Source organism: Crocodylus siamensis, chromosome 6, assembly GCF_052110815.1.
Source record: "Crocodylus siamensis isolate JL-2025a chromosome 6, ASM5211081v1, whole genome shotgun sequence".
In the NCBI taxonomy this organism is placed as follows: Eukaryota; Metazoa; Chordata; order Crocodylia; family Crocodylidae; genus Crocodylus; species Crocodylus siamensis.
The window spans coordinates 21,530,192-21,553,247 of record NC_143400.1 but is presented as its reverse complement, the minus strand read 5'-3'; the positions used below and the strand labels follow the sequence as shown (position 1 = coordinate 21,553,247).

Below are 23,056 nucleotides of genomic sequence, written 5' to 3'. Positions count from 1 at the left end.
TGAGGAGGGCTGGAGATTCTTCATATGCCTTTCTTGAGGTGCACCCAGTGATCAACAGTGTCAAGATCATCAGGGAAGCTGGAGTTTCTCACTAAGGCATTGCTGGAAGTAATCACTTCAAGCAGGGTCTTTCAAGCGCTCAATATTGAACCTCCTTCTTGGTTCCTTCTCTTACTTACATCATTTTGGGACAATACAAATGGATACGATGGAGTGCATCAAATGACAATGAGTCCAGCAGTCACCCACACTGGTCATAGCTGGTGATACTGGCGTTGCAAGGGTCCGATGTATGCACGATGATGTAGTAAATCAGGTGCCAGTGTTTTGAGTGGGAGTGCATCCATGATGTCTTCTATTTGTTGCTCTGACAGAATAGGGAGTTTGTGAAGATGAAAACATGCTTTGAATACTTGCTCAGCTGGAGAATTTCATTTGACTTGACTTTCCCCGCCACTTCCTTTCCAAGGGTTCCTTACCATAGTTTAGAATACCTGCCCACTCTAGCATTGAAATTAAACAAGAAGAATTATCTTATCTACTTTGGGGATTGTAGTGAGGGGATTGCAACCCTGTTACTGGGCAAAGTACATGGGATGGGACTGCAGGGATAGGTCCCTTTAAGGAAGGACTTTTTGAGTCAAAAGGAGTTAAGGAGCAAGTTGTGGACCCATCCCATCTGAGAGCTAAATGCTATTAACAAGGACTTCCTGGGAGGGCCTGAATGGAGGGGGTCAGGTGACCACAAAGAACCCATGGCTATAAAAACAGATCCCATGCTGCCAGAGGAGAGGAGAGGCCTGTTAGGGAAGCCAGGTGGGACAGCACCTGAGGGGAGAGAGGAACCACCTTGGAAGCTGGCCGACTGTACCCTGGGGCTTGGGGGGAGTGACCCCGAAGAAAAGGGATTTCTGTAGCAGCAAGCAGTGTGAGTTTTTCTTTTTTATCCCTGGTGGAGTGAAGTCTATGTTTGAGGAATTTGTGTGGTGGCCTAGAGGGCAGGACAGTCCCAAAGAAAGACATCTTTGTTGTTAACAACCAGTGGTACAGACACAGGTGTAAAGGGAGATGTAGAGGCCATACAACAGACCTGAACAGGGGGAGGGGGCAGGCTGGAATGCGGGGAAAGGGGGGCAGGTTTGGACCCGAACCGGGGGGGGGGAAGGAGGGGAATGGTGTTGGTCCCAAAGTGGGGGAGAGGGCAGTGAGATTGTATCCAAAGTGGGAGGAGGGGGGCTGGGGTCAGAACTGAATGGGGGGTTAGTGTGGGCATGGGGCTGGATGGGAGCCTCTGTTCCCACCAGCCCCATTTCCCCCTACATTCTTGATGGGCAATTTGCTAGTATACATATATATGTATGTGTGTAAACATTTGTGTGTGTGTGTATGTATATATGTGCATGTGTGTGGATGTGCATGTTTGTGCACGTGTGTCTAGGTATATGCTGCTAGGGCAACCAGGGTGCTATTGCATGCAGCAGTGCCCCCAGCTCCATTGAGGGGTGCTGTAAGATGTGAGAAAATAAGATAGACTAATGCTTGTTTATGCTTTGCTAGTCCCCACCTCCACCGTCAGGCTCCTCTGCAAGGAAATTGTTAGACCATGACTTCATGTAGCACCCAACAACTAGAGAAACGATGATCCAATTGCTCGTGGATCCTGGTACTCATTAGCCAGAGCAAGCAGGGAGCAAATGTTACTTGCACATGTTGCTCACAGCAGCTTTATTCAGAATGGAGACGGCTTCAGGGAGCACAGGGAACAGTCATGAACAATAGTTCTTTTCACATTTATACACTTTGGTTCAGGTTCATTAACATTTACACCACCTTTGTCCCTCCTTCTGTTCCACCCATTTGTCCTCCCATCTCAAGTTCTGCCTCTGTTTACTGTTTACTTCATTATGGAATTGCTAAGCATTTCATTCACTTACATGCCTCTCTGCTAAGAGCGTATGCGTAAGACTTTGACCTCCACTTTTTTCAGTCACTTGCTGGTTCCTTCTGGTTTCTTGCTGACTTCAGCACCATCTCTAAGGCCTTGCTTCTATTTTATCTCCTGACGATAGCTGCTGGGCTGCATCTTGTTCTTCTTACACCATATATGCTACACACTACGCCATCGTTAGAAGACTGATCGCTTAAGCATTTGCAAGGTTATTTTTAATACACCAATCTGCCTTGTGACCAGCAGGTTTTGCTGCGACACACATTAAAGCCTTTATTCAGCTGCAAATCCAGCCCCAAAATCCAAATACTGTCACCCTAACAGAAATAAACACTATAACAGATAGTTTTAAATTGGGGTGTCCTCAACGCATTAAAAATGTCATGGAGGGGTGCTTTGAGTTGAATAAGTCAAATCAGGGGTGTCTTGAGTCCAAAAAGTTCGAGAACCACTAGGTTAGTGTATTTGATTTAAGACTCTTCAATATGATTTCCAGCCATGTCTCAGGGATACAGTTTGAGCCCACAACCTACTCCTAGCCCAACCCAAGGAAGGATTCTTTCCCCTTCAAAAGATGCCTTGGGAAAACTGAAGATATGGGTAACATTACCAACATCAGTAAATATTACCCATCCTCCTTCACAGTCCAGATAGACCTGGATGATTGTGGGTTTTTTATTCAGGGTGAGGTGGGTCACAGGAGAGGTGCAAGCCATGGATTGACCTCCCCACTTCTGCAGAGACCAGAACCCATACTCAGGGTTAAAACGGATCCATCCTTTCCTACCTGCAGACTCCTTGGCAGCACCTACAACCCAGTCTCCTTTGCCCTCCACCCTCACCTCCCAGTAATGTTTCCCTGTGGTGAATCCTTCACAGGTCAGCACACAGCGCCAGGTGTCAAATCTCTTGGGATTCTCAGGAAGAATCTTCCGTTTCTGTCCCCATCGTACACTTTTCAGATCATGAGACAAAACAAGGATGGGATGAGCTGTTTCTGAATCTAGAGTCAAAATCTCTGAGAAGGGGGTGGGGAAGGAGGGAGAGAGAGAGAGAGAAAATTAGAGCGTTAACAGTAGAACTCAGTACGGGGAGACATGGTATTTTTGGTGGATCATGATAGTGGTAGGATCTGCCCCAGCTGGGGAATGAACTGGGAAATCTCCTTTCTCCAGGATTCACCTGGCTCAGAAAGGGAACAGCTCTAAGATCCCATCAAAGCACAGGGGAGATTCTGTGTTTATCTGTCTCTGGGCACATCTACACATGCACTTTAATGTGAAGTAACTTATTTTACTGTGCACTAAAGCATCACTTTAAAAACTATGCATGTTCATTACTGTGCATTACTCCAGCCTAATTTGTATTCCTTTAGTACCTTACATTGGAGGTACTAGATTTAATGCATATTAGAAAAAAGCACTTTAAGCCACTGTAGATGTGCTCTCTCATCCCTAGGATTGTAATGTTCCTTTCAATATGTTATCGAGATGCCCCACACAGATTTTTGTCTGTTCCTCTGAATACCGTTCAGTCCTCCATGACAGTACTTGGATGCAGTAAGAGTTGGAAAAAAGTCAGGAGATACAAACAGAAGCAGTATCCAAAAAAGAATGTTCTAGCTGTTTAAAAACCTTCTCCTACTTTTGACACTCTAAACCTTAATAAACTCCAGACTAGGCCAAAAGAGTTGTTCCTGGGCCTAAGGTCATCAATTCTCAGAAACTCCCAGCTAGTACCAAATTCTTCTTTTGTGTTTTGCACAGGTCAGTTTATCCCAGTGAGATCATACATGGAGCAGTAGCTCATGCATCTGTATTGTACTAACAAAAAAGGATGAACTGAAGGTTTCCAAGCCGGTCTTGCCTAACAGGAAGCAAGAACAATATGGAATAGCAGGAATCATAACATATATGCATAACACAGCACATGACACCTTTCTGCTATTAGATAACTATTCTTTTAGAATTTTGGGTGGAACATAATTCACCCCAGATAACTCAGTTCAGATATTCATTTCACCGCCTTGGAAGGGACAGAAGGCTCTTTAAGCTCTTTTTGATTCATTTTATTAGCTGGGGAATTTGGCAGCTCTGGAACAACAGCTGATGGTACTCAACCTTGCATTTGATTGGCATGTCTGTGTAAGGTCTTGCCGTCTTGAGTCTTGATCTTATATGACTTCTCCAGGAAGTTTTTGGAGAGTGTTAGGGACAACTTCCTGGTGCAAGTGCTGCTTGTGGCCAGCTAGGAGCCTTCTTGACCTGCTGCTCACAAACAGGGAAGAATTGGTGGGGAACATAGTAGTGGGGAAGCAGTGATCATGAGATGATTGATTTTGGGATCCTGAGGAAAGGAAGAATGGAGATTACTACAGTAAGGACTCTGGACTTCAGAAAAGCAGACTTTAATTCACTCAGGAAATTCATAGGGAGGATCCCCTGGGAAGCCCGACAGGGGGGAAGGAATCCAGGAAAGCTGGTTGTACTTTAAAGAAGCCTTACTAAGAGTGCAGGAACAAACCATTCTGATGCACAGGAAGACTAGCAAGTATGGCTCCTGAATTATTCAAATGGATTTGGACCTGATCTGGCTAATTTGACCAGGGACATGAAAAAATTTCCTAAAAAAAAAAGAAGACTAGCAAGCATGGCAGAAGACCAGCTTAGCTTAGCAGGGAACTCTTCAGTAAACTAAATCACAAAAAGGAAGCTTATAAGAAGTGGAAACTTGGGCAAATACCTAGAGAAGAATATAAGAGCATTGCTCGGGCATGCAGAGATGAAGTCAGGAAGGCCAAATTGCAATTGAAGATGTAGCTAGCAAGGGATGTGAAGGGTAGCAAAAAGGATTTCTACAAGTATGTTGGTAGCAAGAGGAGGAGCAGGGAAAGTGTGAGTCCCTTATTGAATGGGGGAGGCAACCTAGTGACAGAGGATGCAGAAAAGGCAAGGTCAGTTCCCGGACTACTGCACTAGACAGCACAGTTTGGGGAGGAGGTTAACAGCCAATTGTGTCAAAAGAACAGGTTAGGGACTATTTAGAAAAGGTGGACATATACAATTACATGGGGCCAGATGGGATGCACCCTAGGGTGCTGAGAGAGTTAGCTGATGTGATTGCAGAGCCACTGGCCGTCATCTTTGAAAACTCATGGCAATCAGGAGAGGTCCCAGATGATTGGAAAAGGGCAAGCAAAGTGTCCATATTTAAGAAAGGGAAAACAACGATCCAAGGAACTACAGACCAGTTAGCCTCACCTTACTCCCTGGAAAAATCATTGAGTAGATTCTCAAGAAATCCATTTCTAAGCACCTGGAGGAGGAAAAGGTGATTAGGAACAGTCAGCATGGATTCACCAAGAGCAAGTCACGCCTGACCAATCTGACTGCCTTCTATGATGAGATGAATGGCTCTGTAGATGTTGGAAGACCAGTAAATGTTATATACCTTGATTCTGGCAACGCTTCTGATACAGTTGCCCACAACATTCTCATCGGCAAGTTAAAGAAGTCCAGGCTGGATGAATGGACCGTAAGGTGAATAGAAAACTGGCTGGAGCATCAGGCTCAGAGGCTATTAACTGATGGTTCAATGTCTAGTGGCAGCCTGTATCAAGTGGAGTGTCCCATGGATCAGCCCTGTGGCTGGTTTTGTTTAACATGTTCATCAACAACGTGGAAGATGGTAGTCAGTGCACCCTCAGCAGGTTTGCAGATGACACCAAGCTGGGGGGAGTAGCAGATATGCTGAAGAGTAGGGCTAGGATTCAGAGTGACCTAGACAAATGGGAGGATTGGATCAAAAGAAATCTCATGAGGTTCAACAAGGACAAGTGCAAAGTCCTCCACTTAGGACGGAAGAATTTCACACACCGGTGCAGGCGCAGGGCTGACTGGTTGGGCGGCAGCTCTGCAGAAAAGGACCTGGGGGTTACAGTGGACAAGAAGCTGACTATGAGTCAGCAGTGTGCCCTTGTTGGCAAGAAGGCTAATGGCATCCTAGGCTGCATTGGTAGGTGTGTTGTCGGTAGGTCCAGGGAAGTGATTATTCAGCACTGGGGTAGCCATATCTGGAGTACTGTGTTCAGTTTCTTGTTCAGAGGCACAAGTAAGCACAGCACTGGAGCAGTTGTACAGATGAAAAAATAACAGCTGCTGCTACTGACAACCAGAAGTCACTGCTGGCTCCACGCATCGCTGCTGTCCTGGATGCCCAATTGCCCTGCTACACCTCTAGCAAGCAGGCACATAATGACAGGGACAGAAGACAGCAAAGCATCAAAACTGTGTGATTTACCTTGTAAAGAGCTGTTCCTGACTGCTGAGGAGTTTGCTCTGAGCTCTCCAGGAAAAGAGACATCATTTTGCTATAGGAATTTGGCTTTTGGTATAAATGAAATGTGGCCTTTACTCACCTGGGTGTTTGGCTTTTCTTCTCCATTCTTAAACTAACAACATAAAAAGAGATAGAGCAGAACAAATAATGTATTAATAATATTCAAATAATGTTTCAATGATATTTCTTAAGTAAAAAAGCAACGGCACGCATACCCCGTGAGAGCATTTTTTTTTAACACTTATACAGTTAACAGCTCTATTATACTATCAGAATTATATTTAGTGATCATCTTTACATTGTCATCAACCTCCTCCCCTGATGAAAATGAAAATGTATATGGGGCTTTCCTTTGTAAATCTTCCTTTGAGGACACTGGTAAATGTTTCCCTGATTTCATTGGAAATAGAGGGATCTTTTCTTATTACTTTCAAGATTTACAATGGGTGAGAACTACAATTTTTAATGTTAAAATAATGTAATGTCTTTTCTTTCAAGAATTCCCATACTTTTGTCCACAGCTCTTTATATTTTTATATGGATGACAAGCAAAAGCAGCCACCACAATGAGCACAGCAGCATCCGGCTTGGCCATGGAGTTGCCCTGCTATGCCTTTGCTGACCAGACTGTCACACATCACAAAAATGAAGGAGATTTAGCATACACATTTTCTTAAGACTTAGATTAGGGGTCAGACACCATTAGGGGTGGCCTGAATTAGTGCAGCTTAGTCTGAATTCTGGCCACCACTTGCAACCCACCAGCCATCACCAAGGGGACACTTGTGTGCCTATACACAAATGCCAGGAGCTTGGGGTACAAACAGGAGGAACTTGTCCTCCTGATAAATGCAAATAACTATGATGTCATAGGGATAATGGAGACCTGGTGGGACTCCACCCATGACTGGGCCACAGGTATAGATGGCTATACCTTGTACAGGAGGGATCAAGTGGACAAAAGGGGTGGAGGTGTAGCTCCCTATGTCAAGGAAAGCTACACACCCCTGCAGGTTGACACTGATACCCACGGTGGACGACTTGAGATACTCTGGGTTAAAATCAATGGGGAACATGGCACAGGGGATACTATGGTGGGAGTCTACTACAGACCCCCTCCTCAGGGTCAACACCTTGACCAGCAGTTTGCCATGGAATTGGCTGAGGCTGCGTGCTCCTGGCATATGGTTGTCATGGGAGACTTAAAGTACCCAGACATCTCATGGGAAGAGCGCTCAGCCAAATCCAAGCAGTTGCAAATCATTCTCTCATGCGTGGATGACCTCTATCTGATGCAGGAAATCTATGGGCCGATGAGAGGTAAAGCACTGCTCGATCTGGTTCTGGCAACTGGGGACGACCTAATCAGCAATCCAATGGTTGAAGGGAAGCTAGGTGACAGCGATCACAAGCTGATCACCTTCCCCATCCACTGTAAAGCTGGCAAGTCAGCCAGTAATACAGAAGCCCTCAACTTTAGGAAAGCTGACTTTGAAAAGCTAAGGAGACTTGTATGTGAGGCCCTAAAGGGCCACAACCTAAAGGGGAGGGGAGTTCAGGATGCATGGTTGCTCCTCAAGGGAGCAATCCTGGATGTGCATGCAAAGTCTATCCCATCTCAAAGGAAAGGCAGCCAAAGGGCATAGGAGCTCCCTTGGCTCTCCACGGAATTAGTGGACCTCCTGTGTCTTAAAAGGAAGACCTGCAAAGGATGGAGGACTGGAACCACCACCAAGGAGGAATACTCTGTTCTGGTCCGGACCTGCAAAGAGCAAACCAGGCAAGCCAAGGCTGTAATGGAGCTCCAGCTAGCTACAAATATCAAGGACAACAAAAAGTCCTTTTTTAGCTATGTGGGGAGCCAGAGGAAAAGCAAGGGCAACATTGGACCCCTGCTAAACCAGATGAGGCAGCTGACAACCACTGTCCATTAAAAAGCAAACTTGCTAAATGGGTACTTTGCATCGGTTTTCACCAGTCCCATGGGACCCCACTGCCCACTGTGGGGCAGGGAAGCCTGGGTGAGGGAGATTCCTTACCCTCCATTGAAGCTGACCTCATGAAGGAACACCTTGACAGCCTGGTTACCTTCAAGTTAGCAAGCCCTGATGGTTTAAACCCTAGGGTACTCAAGGAGCTGGCTAGCATCATAGCTCAGCCCCTGGCATGGATCTTTGAGAACTCCTGGCGCTCTGAAGTGCCTGAAGAATGGAAGAAGGCCAGTGTGGTGCCGATCTTCAAGAAAGGGAGGAAAGTAGATCCAGCAAACTACAGGTCCATCAGCCTGACCTCTGTCCTGGGGAACATATTGGAAAAGATTATCAAAGAGGCCATCCTTAACAGACTAGATGATGGCAATGGGATACCCAGCATGGGTTTGTTGTGGGTAGGTTTTACTTGACCAATCTCATTTCCTTGCATGACCAGGTGACCTATCACTTGGACAAGGGGGAAGAGACTGATGTCATATATCTTGACTCTAAAAAAGCCTTTGATCTGGTATCCCATGATCACCTCTTGGCACAACTGGATAACTACAGCCTTGATCTCACCATGAGCTGCTGGCTGGGGAATTGTCTCCACAGTAGGACCCAGAGGGTGGTGGTTGATGAAAGTCAATCGTTGTGGTGCATGGTGACCAGTGGGGTCCCCTAAGGCTCTGTCTTTGGGCCTATACTTTTTACATCTTCATCAATGATGTGGACATTTGTGTCAGAAGCAGGCTGGCCATGTTCACCGATGACACCAAACTCTGGGGTAAAGCATCCATACCTGAGGGCAGGAGGGTGATCCAGGCTGACCTGGACAGGCTCAGGAAATGGGCAGATGAGAACCTGATGGTGTTTAACACCAGGAAATGCAAGGTTCTCCACCTTGGGAGGAAAAACCTGCAGCATGCTGCTAGGCTTAGCTGGTTAGCACTGCAGATGAAAGGGACTTGGGGGACATAGTTGGTAGGGTTGGAAGGGCCCTGAGCAGATCATCAAGTCCAGTTGACCACAAGATGAACATGAGCCTTCAATATGATGCTGCAGCTAGTAAAGCGACCAAAATGCTGGCGTGCATCCATAGATGCTTCTCAAGCAAATCCCAGGATGTCATTCTCCCCTTGTACTCGGCTTTGGTGAGGCCACAGCTGGAGTACTGTGTCCAGTTTTGGGCCCCACAATTCAAAAAGGATGTGGAGAAGCTTGAGAGAGTCCAGAGAAGAGCCACGCGCATGATCAGAGGTCAGGAAAACGGACCTTATGATGACAGGCTGAGAGTCATGGGACCCTTCAACCTGGAAAAGCGCAGGCTCAGGGTTGATCTGGTGGCCACCGATAAATTTATCGGGGTGACCACCAGGATCTGAGGGAATGTCTGTTCACCAGAGCGCCCCAAGGGTTGTCAAGATTGAATGGTCAAACTCCACCGTGACCTATTCAGGCTGGACACAAGGAAGAATTTCTTTACTGTCCAAGCCCCCAAGGTCTGGAATAGACTGCCGCCCGAGGTGGTTCAAGCACCCACTTTGAACACCTTCAAGACACAATTGGATCCTTATCTTGCTGGGATCCTATGATCCCTGCTGACTTCCTGCCCCTGGAGCAGGGGGCTGGACTCTGATGCTTTGGGGTCCCTTCCAGCCCAAATGTCTATGAAATCTATTTAATTAGTCCCCCCACCATTGACTGCTGTCAGTTCTTCCAGATGCTGAACTGCTGACTGTGGGGCACGATAAAAATCACTCAGCCGTTTGGATCCAACCCACAGGCTGTCAGTTGCCAACCCCTGATATAGGTGTTATCACTCATTACCATAAAGGGTTGTCAGTAGGGGTGTGCGAAATGGGCCTTATTTGATTTGGATTCAGATTCAGCCCGAATTGGACACAGTGATTTGATTCTTTGATTCAGATCACTGTGCCCGATTCAATTCAGCCAAATCCAGATCTGAAGATTCAATGCTGATTCAGAAAATCAGCATTCAGACGTAAATACAGCTTTAGAAGTTTTTTCTTGTGAACACTGTGATGCTGGGGCGCATGGAGCATCCCACAGAAGTGTGTGTGTGTGTGGTGGGGGGCACTCCACGTGCTCGGCAGCAAACCCAGAAGTGACCTGGAAGTACTTCCAGCCCGCTTCCAGGTCCACCAGGGAGCACATGGGGGGGGGAATCCCCTGCACCCCCCCCAGCTCGGCAATCAGCCGTGGGGGAACCCCGGGTGCCCCCCTGAGACCCAGGAGGCACCAATTGCTGAGCTGGAAGGGCATGGGGGGTGGGGGGGCCTGGCGCACTCCCCGGCAGACCCAGAAGTAGACTGGAAGTGCTTCTAATCCACTTCCAGGTCTGCTTCTGAGCACGCTAGGAAGCCCCTGTGCTTCTGTGGGACACTCCAGGTGCCCCAGCATTGCAGCACTCATGAGCCCCTGCTACCTAGAGGTGTGTAGAAAAAACATTTAAAGCGGTGTCTATGTCTGAATTGCCAAATCTTTCTGAATCAATTCAGAGGGTTCTGATTTGATTCGGAAAGATTAAAGGGTCCTCCGATTCAATTTGGATTCAGAGATTCAGCCACTGAATTGGGCTGAATCTCTGCCATATCGAATTAGGGACCAAAGTTTCACAGAGCCTTAGCTGTCAATAGGAATTCCTGAAAGACCATATCTATTCATTAGAAAGAACTGTATATTCAACGTGTGTGTTTAGCCACAGTATGACAGCCTAGTTTTACTTGCACTGTTTTTAAAAGCATCAGAAGCTAAATTTGAAAGCATCAAAAACAAGCAAAATACTTTTATGAGACCACAGCCTCATAAAAAGGGGATTTTTTTGTGGGGAGGGAAAAGACGGAAGGGAAGAGGGTGGAAAATGATACTTACTTAGCTCCTCCTGGAGTTTTCCTTTACAAAAGAGAATGAGTAAGCAGTTAATATAGGAGTATTTCTTCTTCCCTCAACATTAAAATGCCTACTGGGAAACAGCCAACATATGTGCTGCATATTCAGGGCAGTGAGAATATAGAATCATAGAAAAGGAAGGCTGGAAGGGATGTCCATAGGTCATCTAGTCCAACCCCCTTGCTGAGGTAGGATCATCCCTACCTAAACCATTCTAAGCAAAACCCTGTCTAACTGATTAGTAAAATTACACAGTAAACACTGACACACAACCAGAAGGCATAACTCCCAAATATGCCAGAAGTACAGCTGGCAGACAATGGCAGCCTCTTTTGGCTTCTATAAAGGGTGTTAAAATACGCTTGAGAGATCCCAGGCAGAGGGCCATGCCTCCCACTACAGAGAAAGCCCCGTGGTCCATATCAATCTAACCATGGGGTAACATTCCTTCATGACCCCACATGAAGCAATTGGTTTGACCCTGAGTGAAAGGGTAAGACCCTCTAGCCAGAAACAAAGCCAGACTAGGCTTTGTTCCTAGTCAGAGTACTGGTATATCCTAGGGGGGTGTGAAGTGGGCAGTACTTGACTTGGATTTCACCCAATTCAGGGGACAGTGATTCAATTCACTGTTTTTGATCGCTGCCCCAGTTCAATTTGGCCGAATCTGAAGATTCTATTCTAGTTCATAAAATCAGCGATTCGGACGCAGACGCAGCTTTCTATGTTTTTCCTACGTACCTCGACGTACCAGGCATGACTTGTGAACGCTGACATGGTGGGGGAGATGGAGTGTCCCATAGGAGCGCGGGGGGGCGGGTCTGCTGCCCCCAGGTGCCCCCCAGACCCAGGAGACATCAGTCACCAAGCCGGGGGACAGGGGGAAGGGGGTCCCCCATGCGCTCCTGTGGGACAGTCCATCCACCCCACCATCTCAGCATTCATGAGCCACACCTCAGCCTCAAGGTATGTAGAAAAAACATATAAAGCTATGTCTATGGCCAAATCATTGAATCTCTCTGAATCTTTCCAAATCTATTGGAGGCTTCTGATTTGATTCAGAGAGATTAATGGGTCTACAGATTTGATTTGGATTCAGAGATTTGGCCGGAGAATCGGCTCAAATCTCCTCCAAATTGAATCAGTGACTGAAGTGCATACCCCTAGTATACCTCAGTCCCAATCCACAGCCCTGGCTCTAGGAAATACTCACTGCTTCTGAGAAGACAACCTCCCCCATCCCTCCCCACAGTCCTAATACATGTAGCAACAGAAGGGGGGGGGGATATTTCTTGGCCCCATATGGCAACCAGCAAAGCGCAAAAGTATGGGAAATACCCACAGTATAGCATAGCTACTCCTAGGTCATCCCTGGTCAATCCAAATTCCAAATTCCCTGCAGACCTACAGTGATGGAGAATTCATAACATCCCTAGGAAGTCTATCCTACTATTGTAACACTGAAGATGTCCTTAGTATCCGTTCTGAACCTATTTTGCTGAAGCTTCAAAACATTGGCCCATGTCCTGCTCCCTGCCGCAAGAGATAAAAGGTGCTTTCCCTCTTCTTTATGGCAGCCCTTCAGATATTTAAAGACTGCTATCATGTCCTCCCTTAACAGACCTTTTTTGCAAGCAGAATGTGCCAATTTCCTTCATCCTCTCCTCATATAGCTATACTTCCAAACCATTTATCACTTTTGTTGCCCAGCTCTGAACCCCTCCTAACTTCTCCCTGTCCTTTTTAAAATGTGAAGCCCAAAACTGCACCCAGTACTTTAGATGAGGCCTAACCAGTGCCTAATAGAGAGGCACTGTCATCTCCTGTGCCTTGAAACTTGTTCTTGTGTTGATGCAGCCCAAAACTGCATGTGCCTTTTCTGTTCCTGTGTCACATTGAAGACTCATATTGGGCACATCTACGTGAGATGCTTTACTCAAGATTAGAGCAAAGTATTGCACAGTAATCATCCCCATCTACATGTACAGATGCTTACTGTGCAGTAATTTGCTCTAATTGTGAGTACATTTGCTACCTGTAAATACAAGTAGCAAATTTACTCGGAGTAATTAGTGTGCAGTATAGCACATGTAGATGGCCAGCTGGTAGCACATATACTCCCAGGCAGCCAGGCATCGGGGCAGGAGATTGCTTCTTACCCCTGGGAGCTGCCTGCTTCTGGAACAGGTTCTGCCATGGGAGTCCAAGCAGGAACAATGTCCCCCTGCCTCAGCAGCAGGGAGCTCCCAGACCCCACTCTGCAATGATGAAGCAGGGACTGGGAGCTCCCTGCTGCTGGGGCAGGGGGACATTGTCTCTACCCAGGCTCCAATGGCAGGCTGCCCCAGCAGCACTCATTTCCTAGGGGCACGGAGTGATCTCCCAGCCCCTACCAGAAGACAGCTGTCTTCTGGCCCCATACTCCCTGCCAGCCCCTGGGCTAGCACCCAGGGGGAGCCTAAAGCTCCCTCTGGCTGCTGAAGGAGGCCAGTCCAGGCCGAGTGGGGGCAGGAGTAGACTGCTGCCATGAGCAGCAAATCTGGTTCTGCTTCCCCACGTGTGTAGACTGCCTGCGGTGGGTTTACAGAGTAAATTCCTCTGGAGTAAACCACCCTGGGGGCATTTGCATGTGTAAATGTGTCCATTGAATCTGTGATCAACTAAGACTCTCAGACTTTCTCTTTAACGCTGCCATCCAGCCAGGTGTCATGCACACAGCTTTTTGCTCCCTGGCTCCCTCCTGTCGTGAACTCCCAGACAAACCCTCTCTGCTTCCAGGTCCTTTTCTTTGCAAAGGGGTGCCTAGCCTCAGTCTGCCTGGCTCTGCTTGTCAGTTTGCTAAACCAGCCCCGCTTGAAGCAGATGACTGCACATCCATCTATGACTGCAAACCTTACTACACGGTCTCTCCAAAAATGGGAACAAGTCAAACACACAGAGGCAACAAATCAGACATCCAGAATACCTGATCTTCAGACTACCAGCTCCTGGAAAAATCCTCCTAAAAGCAGTCCCACTGCTCAGTTGTTCCTCCTTCTTCTCACAGCTGCTCCCAGGCAAAGCCCCTTTCTGTTTGCTGCTCCTCTTGTCATTGGAAAATAAGCTCTGAAGTTACAGCCTTCATCATGAGCTGCATGCCCAATTGCCATACTATTTTCTCTTAGTGGGTGTATCAACACAAGCATGTGCACTTGCAGCAGCTCAAATATGAACAGCACAAATTTGTGACAGAGATTTTTTGCTTCAGTGCACATGCCTGAACATGTACTTTGCTGTGGGGCAAGTTGTGCCACTTGGGGCAAAAAGACCCTGCCCAGCTCCTCCTGAATCTGCAGCCAGGGGGAGCTAGAGTCTGGTGCTGGCCCCAGCAGTATAAACAGCTGCCCTGGCAAGCATCTCAGGGAGTCTCTGAGGCCCAGCCAGTTGGTATCTGGGGACACTAGCCCCTTGTGCCAGCTAGACTTTCCTAACCTAGGGTGGCCCCTACACCCTCTACCCACTGCTGAAGCCTGGCAGTGGGGGCTGCTGCCTGGCTGTGATCTGCTGCCACCTTTAACAGCTTCCAACCCCTTGGACCTGCGGCCCCATGACTGCATGCCTACCAGACCTGGATGGGGTGCCCCCACTCTGTCGTCTGGTCAGCTATGGCCCGGAAGATGAGCTCCTTGTGGTGGCCTGCTTTGAATGGTCAATGCATGTCTTCTTGTCCCCAAATGACCAAAAGGTCAGCCACTTCATCTGCGCTCCAGCTGGGTCCCCAGTGCTGGCCCTGAACAGGCTTCTCTGCATGGGTCTCACCACTTGTCTCACCAACAGTGATCCTGGTGTTCCCTGTTTAAAACTTGCAAATACTCTGATAAGAAACCCAAATATGCTGATTTAAAAAAAAACAAAATATTGTTCTTGTGCTAGTAAAATGAAATGCCACTATATAGAGAAAGATCAGTTGGGCAATGTTTTATTAATATATTTACAAATTTAAAGCAATGAAGGGGGGGTTGTGGGTGGGTGCAGGGTTTGTGGGAGTGAGGTTTGGGGTTATAGGACTTGTGCAGGGGTTTGGGGTATGTGATTGGGTATGTGGGTGAGGGTTTTGTGGGGGTAAGTTAGGGGATGTGGGTGTTGGGGTGGATTGTGGGGGGACTCTGGATATGGGTGTTGTAGGTGGATTGGGTAGGGGGATCGGTGTAGGAGGGATGTGGATGGATAGTGGGGGAATTTGGAGTGTGGGGTGGCTGTGTGGGGGGGCTTCTGAGGAAAAGTGGGTCCCTGCCCTTCCACAGACTGCAGCCCCCCCCGCACAACACATGGACTACCCCCCACAGGGCCCACTGCTCCCCACCAGGACCACATGCCCCCACACTGCCCACATGCCTGCTGCATGGCACACATGCCCCCCCACAGGGCCCCCATACCCCTGTCAATAGCCTACATTCCCCCCATGGCCCACATCCCCCCCCACAGGGCCCACATTCCCCCACAGGGCCCCCATATTGCCCTGCATGGCCCACATGCCCCCCTCACAGGGCCCAGATTCCACCCCCCACCTGCATGGCACACATCCCCCCACACAGGGACTGTGTGTCATGCTGGGCCAGGTCCTGCACAGAACTGGCCCAGCCCAATGGCGTGTGGGGCACATGCATGCAGGACTCAGTCCAGTGTGATGCATAGTCCCTGCGAGCAATGCTGGGCCCTGGGTGATGGCCTGAGTGGCCTGGAGCTGCCTGAAGGCACATGGCCCCACATTGAGCCAGACCAGGCCCATGTTATGTGTCACAGATGGCTCCAGGTACCAGGTGGCTGGTGCTGAGCCACTCTACTCCACACCATGGGGGGGGGGGGCTGTGCCAGGAGGGCCCCAAGCACCCTGATGGCAGCTGCAGCTGCTGCTATGGGGTGGGGGTACTGTGGGCGGTGAAGGGAGTAGGCAGGGTGTCCACCCCTTCCAAACAGCCCAGCCACCCACCCACAGTCCCCCCACACCCACACAGCCCCCCTGCTCCAGTCCCCCCTACCCTGAAGTCCATTACTTACCTGGGAAAGAGGCCAGTCCCATCAGGCTGCAGCCTACACCACTCTTTGCCCCACACATGGAGGTAGCATGATGATGCACTGGGGCAATGGGCAGCCAAAGAGATGCTCTGGCCAGCTACCAAAGTGGCTCTTTGGAGGAACTCGGCCTCCAGTTGCCTCAGGGCATGGTCCAGGACTGTGCCCTGTTCCATTTTTTCTTCCTTGGCCATGGGCAGGAAAGAATGCTGGGGTCAAATGACCCCAGCAAGGTGTCTGTCTAGCCTCCTTTTGAAGACCTCCAGGGTAGAAGCGAGCACCCCTTCCCTTGGAAGTTGGTTCCAGATCCTAGCCGCCTGATATCTAGCCTGAATCTACTCTCCATCAACTTATGGCCTTTATTCCTTATTACTCCCGGTAGTGCTCTGGGGAACAGGGACTCTCCCATTGCCTGCTGGTCCCTCTTGGCCAGTTTATAGACTACATAGTTCTGCAGTTTCATGAGATACCACAATACCAGAAGGAAGTCAGTTCTGGGTTTTGTTCCAAGTCCCAGTACTCTTTTGGCCTCAGTTCCAGCTCCAAGTGCTGTCCATGCATGTTATCCAATGACAGCTTAATACATAATGGAAAATATAGAATAGGAAACAAGAGCTGGAGGGGACTCTTGGCTCTTTCTAGCCCATAGCCTGGTCGAGAGATAGATATAGTGGGAAGCTGGAAATAGGGCCTAAACCCATTCTGAATGAAGGAAGGCCCAGAAAACCTGGGTTTCTCACTTTCTGGGAAAGTGTCATGCCACTAGGCTATTTTGCTGAAACACAAATATGTCTTTCTCCTTCTCTTCAGTTGCTTAGTCTCATTTTTTCCCCCAGATAAAATATCAGACACTTGCATAAGCCTCTCCCAGGCAGAATAGGATTGCAATAAAACATAAACAGTCAACCAGAATTGAGGCCTTAGTTACAAAAACCAATAGTCAATATCTCAGTCAGTGCTTGCTGTACATAAGAGCTTACTCGGCACACAGTAGTGGGCTCATAAAAGATCATACCAACTTAGTGGGCATGTCTACGTGTCACCCTACGGCAATGTAACGATGTGCTACTTTGCTGCAGAGCACGCAACAGTGACATAGCAATCATGTGTGTCCATACGATTGCCAGCTATGTCTCCATAGTGGTGCACTTCCCAGCTATAGTGTGCTGTTACAGCGATATAGCTGGTGAATTTAAGCATGCAGTGCCCATATGCTGCAGTACTGGAGGTGCGGTTTCCCCCAAACCCTTGCACTTATCTCCTTGATACGTGGCAGGCTTTGTGGCCTCAGCAGGAGCCACCACCCCTGCAGTTTTCAGCCCACTGTGGCTTAACACATGCAGGATCATCTACATCACGAGTTTTGCCTGTCAGCAACTTGAGGTGAAGTTCCTCCCACACCCCTACACCTATCACCTTGAAGCTTTGCAGGCTTTGTGGCCTCAGGAGGGGCTACCAACCCTGAAAGTTTCATTGAAATAAGACAAAAAACAACAAAGTTATAGATATTTAATTGATTCCCCATTATACCCTATGGCCAAATCTCCAAGGTGGCTCTGAAGCTTCAGATCTGCTTCAGCCGGATGGAAGTGGGAAACCAATCCGGAGCTCCAGATCAGATTCGTGGCATCCAAAGCAGCAGAATCCAAAGCCAGATCAAAAAGCTGCCTACTCGCACTTGCCTAAAGAACGTGTCCATACGGCAACATGTAGACATGCCCAGTAAGTCAGTCCTGTTCTTCACACAACTTGTTGGAGCATAAAATATTGTTTGGCAAACCAGGAAGTACAGGGTGAAGGTAACACTTCCTACATTTCATCCCTCTGTTCACATATGCAAGCATCTTTTAATTTCTCCATGAAAAGAACTTCTCTTGGAATTAATTTATATTTCCAGGATCAATGTTTACCTTTAACTTTAAAGAGGTAGATGGTAAGGCTGATGAAAATGAGGGAAACCACAAGGTATACACTAAAAAGCCACCATCCAAGAAGAGACTGATGGGAAAAAGGGACTTGAAACAAAAAATAAAGAACAGCTAAACAAAATAAAAATGCAATATGTATTACTTGAAATGAAGGATATGAGTAAAATATCATTACTGATAAAGAAGCACCACTACAGTAGGCTCGGCAGTGCTACGCTGGCTAGCACTATGGAAGAAAAGGGACTTGGGGGTCATCACTGACCACAAGATGAACATGAGCCTGCAATGCGATGCTGCAGCTAGTAAAGCAAGCAAAATGCTGGCTTGCATCCATAGATGCTTCTCAAGGAAACCCTGGGACTTCATTCTCCCCTTGTACTCAGCCTTGGTGAGGCCGCAGCTGGAGTACTGCATCCAGTTTTTGGGCCCCACAATTCAAAAAGGACATGGAAAAGCTGGAGAGAGTGCAGAGAAGAGCCACATGCATGATCAGAGGTCAGGAAAACAGACCTTACGATGATAGGCTGAGAGCCATGGGGCTCTTCAGCCTGGAAAAGCGCAGGCTCAGGGGTGATCTGATGGCCACCTATAAGTTTATCAGGGGTGACCACCAGGATTTGGGGGAACATTTGTTCACCAGAGCGCCCCAAGGGATGACGAGGTTGAACGGTCTACACTACTGCAAGACCATTTCAGACTGGACATCAGGAAGAATTTCTTTACTGTCCGAGCCCCCAAGGTCTGGAACAGCCTGCCATCGGAGGTGGTTCAAGCACCTACATTGAACATCTTCAAGAGCAAATTGGATGCTTATCTTGCTGGGATCCTATGGCCCCAGCTGACTGCCTGCCCTTCAGGTGTGGGGCTGGATCTGATGATCTTGCAAGGTCCCTTCCAGCCCTAATGTCTATGAAATCTAAGAACCAGAGCAAGCTGACTGATCCAATTGCTAACATAAGGTCCTGCTTATGTGATAGAGCAGAAACTGGAAAGACCTTCCCACAGCCTTACACAAATGTCATGTTTTTTCATCATGATAGGCAATGTTTTTAAAATCATTGTATTGCTACTCCTACAAGCATCTTTAAGGGGGAAATATCAGGATCTTTCCACAGGAGATTTCCACGGGGGGGGGGTGTTCCTTCCATTTCTTTCCAATTTAACAATGTCTGAATTTTTAGATAAGTAATATTGCTTGTCTGGGGAAATAAACCCAGCAATTCTGGGATATTTTTAACCATGAAAGTGCTGACAAATACTTTCAAACAACTCCACCTTGAAGCCATTTTTTTTTCTTCTGGGAAATAATATATTGTGCTTGTATATTTTAATATTTGTGGTATATGTAATCCCTTGTCAGCTGGATGGAGGAAAATGAGAACAACAGTGGGGTTTGGGGTGGGTTTCTGCTTGATTGTTTTCTGACTCAACATATATTTTTACCTTAAGAACATTTTATGATCTCTTATAATGTCTCAATTCTCCAAACTTTTCAACACCACACATTTACCTCTCTTATATTTGGGGAGGTGTTTTGGATATTGTCATTTTAATGATGATGATTTTAACGTGTAGCTGGTTGCCTGGTAACTGACCTGATATATAAATTCTGCATATCTTCTCTTGGTGGAGGCGGGAGTTAGTGATAGAACAGGATAAGATCTGGGATGAATCTTCTCTTATAATAATAGAGTTTTGCTTTTCAAACAGTCCATGTTCCCTTTGGGCTTCTGTTTTTGAAACTGGTTGTAGATGCTGCCCACCAGGATTTTTCCATACCGTCTCAGGCTCTGGTTACCACCTGGATCCTTGACATGCCACCCGGATCCCTCCATCCTGGTAAGCCTCAATGAAGATGAGAGGTTCAGAACCTATGGCTAAAGAAAATTTGATACATTTATGGTAATTGATAGTTTCATAGTTTCTAGGGTCGGAAGGGACCTGAGCAGATCATCTAGCCCGACCCCCTGCCATGGAGAAATCTAGCTATTGTGTATGCATGGCCTTTCCTTTTCTGAAAGGTAATTGAGACCTTGAAGTTTGCTCTGACCAATTCAATCCTAGTCACCAAACCATGGGAAAGAAGCAGGTACACCCAAACCAAATAACAGATGAAACAATAACTTGTGCTTGATCGGTTTTTTTTTTTAAATCTGTTGTTTTCTGTGTTATGATTTTATTGTGCTGTACGTTATTTACCATAGACTGTACCTGCTTCTTTCTCAAACTGTTATGGCTACAACAACAAGACAACTGTACTATTTACTTAATGAATTATCAAGGAGTGATGGGTGCATGCAAAATTTGGTTGGCACGTTTCTTGGTGGATGTGGGTATAAATAAAGAGGATCTCTGAAAATGGAAAATAATGAACCAACTCAGAAGGAAATACTATGGCAAGCTACTGACCTGCTACCTTCAGTTCCAGTATACCTTCTTCATAATAAGTGCCATTTTCAACAAAACAGTGATACTGTCCTTCATCAGAGGTCGTGATACTGAGAATTCGCAAAGTAACATTACCATCTCCAATGCCATCTTTCAAAAGCTGTGTTCTTCCATTATATTCTGGCATCTGCTCTGTATCTTGATCCTTTCCAGCATGATATAGGTGCACAGGGGATGAAAACTTATTTTGGAACCATCTCACCCTCATGTTCTTAGCATTTGTTTCAGGAGACAGGTAACATGGTAACACAACATCGTCTCCCATTAGAGCAGTAATAGGCTCAGCAGGTACAATCACTTTGAACTGGACTGTGAAATATACCCCACCCCCAAAAAGCAAAAGGTTAGTGACAATATAATGCACATTGAAGAAATAAAACACATATGATTCATAATTTCTGGTCTATGTACTGTATAATTTGGTATGCCTTGCTCATGTGAAATGTATGTCTTACATTTGTATATGAATATTATGACCATGGAAAGAAGCTATTTGAATGACCATGGAATGGAGCCATTGTAGCCTGGAATAAGAGGAGTCATACCAGCCAATACTAAATAAAAAAAATATCAGGCCTCTATTATAAGTTTGGTCAAACTTTGTCAAAACTGCTAAGTTCTTCTGACGTTCTTCTGGTCCAGCAAAGCCCTGGCTGGGATAATCTAGGTGGGCCTAGTCCTGCTTTGAGCAGGAGGGGTTGATTAAATGTGACCTCCTGAGGTCTCTTCCAACACTTACTTTCTATGATTTTATGATTCTATGAAATTAGATATCAGAAGCAGGTGAGTATATACTGTGCCCAAAATGAAAGCCTGCCATGTTTCAAGGACATAGATGCTGGGGTTTTGGGGGAACTGCACCTCAAGCTGCGGACAAGCATAACTCATGACATGGGTGACACTGTGTGTGTTAAGGCACAGGAGGATGAAAGCTGAAGGCCTGCTAGCCCCTGCTGAGGCCATGAAACCCGCCAGCTGTCAAGGAGGTCGGTGCAGGGCTTCTGGGTTCTGGGGCCTGCCCCTCTAGCTGTTCACAGGCAAAACTCTTGTCATGGGTGCTTGTGCAACTATGTCTGTCTTAGGGCACGGGGTGGGGGTGGGGAGGGAGGAGACTACTGCAGGCCTGGCTGCTAAGCTACTGTGTTACCAGTTATCAGTCAATCGCGATTCACTCAGGGACCAGCTCAATGCACAGTAGCTAGCTACTAGTAGCTACTAGATAATTAGTTAAAAAGCAACAATTAACACCTACAAAATCACAGACTAAGGAGAGGAAATAATCAGTACAGACAATCAACTGCCCCAAGACAGGCACAGTTGCACAAACATCCATGTCATGAATTTTGCCTGTCAGCAGCCAGAGGTGCTGGGCCCCCGAACCCAGAAGACCTGCACAGAACCCAGAAGACCTCCCATAATACCATGAAGAGCCATTGCCTGCTCCTACCCTGACTTCTGGATCTATGGTCTTTGCCTCTTGAGTTCCCTGCTGTGCTGCCCATGGATGACTGCCCTCCCTTTCATGTCTTATCTCAGAGGATGTCTAGGTCCCCTTCCTTGTGGGGTTCCCCTGGCCACTATCCTTGTCCTGTTGTTCTTCTCTCTCCCCACCCAACTCCAAAACATCTTGTCTCTACACAGTCTCCCCAGCATCAGTCACCTCCTCCCAGGTGTCCCATCTTCCCATAACTGAGCAGACTGGTATCCCAGGACTGCTGGGCTCTCTTCCAATGTCTCTCCCACTGCTCTGCCACTTTCTGTTGAAAAGGGAAAGTTAGTTTTGGAACAGAAAACACTCACAGGGCTGGATGAAGCTGGGGGTCATTCAGCTAGGTCCAGCCCTTCTCCAGGGAGGGCACGGACAGGCCAATCGAGAACTGTGTGTGAGCTGGTGTCAGCCCCTTCATGGACTCCTGTGAGGATGTGAGACAGGAGCTGGGTGAATGCAGCCTGGTACACCTCTGCTCCCATGTTCTTAACAGTGTCTTCACCAAACTTGTGTGTTTGTCTCTATATACACTGTTCCCCACACATTTCCCTCTGTCCATCTATCCATCGCTTCATCCCCACACCAACCCTATCTCCCATCCATTGTCTCACAGCCTGATCTTCGGTTTCAGCTAATTCTTCTTGGCAGAAAACCACAAGGGGAACCATTAGGATGGTATTAAGCTGCCCCTGTGTCCCACCGGTCTAGCGATTCAGGGGGAGGATGTTGCAGTTGCCCAGGGAATTTGGACACAGCATTCTTACTCGCACATACTGGGCCTCCCAGTCACTCCAGGAATTTTGAAAGCCCCATCCCTGCAATGAATCCTCCCAAGTTCCTTGGGGTCTGTCCCCAAGGCCCCTCCCCTGCATGACATTATCATTCCACCTTGTCCTGGATTAGCAGCAGCTGGAAGCTCCTGGCTGCACAGTCCTTAAGGCTCTCACTCCAGGTTTTATATTTTGTGGAG

The 23,056-nt window shown here is 47.3% G+C and overlaps 1 pseudogene; it reads right to left on the bottom strand.

The window, feature by feature from the left end:
- Window positions 1–2,451: 2,451 nt before the first annotated feature.
- Window positions 2,452–22,422, bottom strand: LOC149861576 (butyrophilin subfamily 1 member A1-like; annotated as a pseudogene).
- Window positions 22,423–23,056: the final 634 nt, after the last annotated feature.